Raw genomic sequence first — 2,004 nt, 5'->3', positions numbered from 1 at the left:
GACTAGGGTTTCCAATCGATCGATAAATTGGTAATATTTTATATACATAACTGTTTTATATATATGATGCGATTTTGGTATTTACCTGTAAACTGTTTACTCACTCGGAAATATTTATATTTCTGACCCCGTTGTTGTTATTCCATTTTCAGGAAATGAACTTTGAGGTCAGTCGAGCTTCCACATCCCTTCTTCAGGAAAGCTCTTCTTTGGTAATGTACATAGGATTTTGTACTCTTAGTATGCTGCAATAGTATAAGTGTGATGTGCCAGCAGCCGTGCCACTAGTCCTTTGTTTAGATACTCTGATAGGATCTAGTGCATGTGTGTACCTATTGGGTGGCTGCTTAGTGGCATATTGTATCTAGTTACCGAGTCGGCCTCGTGTGTTTTTGTGAGGGTCAAACACAGTATGTTTAATATACGCCGGCTATGTGTAACCGGTCCGCTGTGTATTTTAATATGTTTAATACCACTGTTGCGAGACGCAAAGGTGTCCGCACTATTTTATTAAACATATTAATGGTGCCGTGTGGCTGGGAACAGGGCTGCCTGTGTGTTAAGGCAAGCGAAAGATAAGTCCCTGGTTTCCAGTGATCACCACGCCAGGTTTTTAGAAGGAAACGAGGGTTGAGATAACAAGGTTATCCAACCAGTACTTCTGAAACCATATTTCGCTTATATGTATATTTCAGAAATGTGTTTGCATTAAACGAGAAAGGTTTTAACAGTGTTGTTTGAAAACGGATCGTATACGAGGTGCGATCCACTAATAATATTTGCGAAAAATTTCTAGAGGTTTTTGGCTTGCTACGGGTTTCGGAATAACCATTCCCATTCCCTAGCGCCGGTCGTGACTTGGATTAGGGTGGAATTTGGGTCGTGACACATCCTCATTGATCTATACAACTTATGATAATTTTCTCCATCGAGTAAAGTAGAAATAAGAACCAGAGATGGTTTCTCACCTGGATGTAGAAAGAAAGGGCTTGAAACTGATACTTTTTCTTGTCTAAAGTTTGTGTTTGCCATTTGAAAAGAAAATAGAATTTTTCTATTTGTTTACTATGAAAACTGAACATTAAGTACTGAAATAATTTCAGAGAAATAAAGAGCTCAAGGCTCTGATACCATAATAAGAAAATAAAGCTCTATTAATTTAAGAAATTGAGAATGTTTTATTAGGAAGAAGAAGTTACAAGCCATTCCTTTTATAGCACAAGGATGACAGTTACAAATAAATCTTATTGGCTGATAAGAATGACAATTGCATGTTAGCTGTAATTCTAATAACAGAAAACTAACTAATGAAGCACATGTTCCTTGCTTCCTTGATGACACTCCACATCAGCATCGCACACTTCTTGCTGAGTTCATGAGAGGAAGCTTGTAACTGAAGAAAACTTAGTGTAGAAGTAACTCGCAACTACTATAAGCTGAGTTCATAAAGAATCCAATGCTCTAATGCTGAGCATTCTGAGTTGTGAATTTCTCATTGCATAATCCTATGTCTAAAAGCTGAGTTCGTAGAGAATCCAATGCTCCAATACTGAGGATACTGAGTTGTGAATTCCTAATTACATAATCCTGTGTTAAAAGCAATATCGAATTTTCATCACCAACTATAAATTTGATATTCGAACTAAAGATACCCCAAACTATTTTATCCAAACAACAAGTACGACGAATGCCTTTCCATATAAATGAAAATTTCTTCGTTTCACCATTCATAAGAGAGTCCCAATTACTAATAGTAGAACACAGAGATGTAACCTTACAACCAAAGAGAATATTGGCTATTAATTCTCAACTTCCAAACCCATTTAAATAAAAGACTTTGATTCCTTATATGCAAAGATTAATTCCCATACCTCCATATTTAGAGTCTTGACAAACTGTCTTTCAAAAAACTTTACTAAGAGCAAGGAAAGACACATCTAAAGGTACAAAATTATTACTCTATATACATACAGTTGTATATAAAAAATAAATTAAGGAAAAATA

The sequence above is a fragment of the Mercurialis annua genome, linkage group LG4 (assembly GCF_937616625.2).
Source record: "Mercurialis annua linkage group LG4, ddMerAnnu1.2, whole genome shotgun sequence".
Taxonomy (NCBI): Eukaryota; Viridiplantae; Streptophyta; class Magnoliopsida; order Malpighiales; family Euphorbiaceae; genus Mercurialis; species Mercurialis annua.
The sequence above is the reverse complement of the archived record's forward strand: the minus strand, read 5'-3'. Positions refer to the sequence as shown.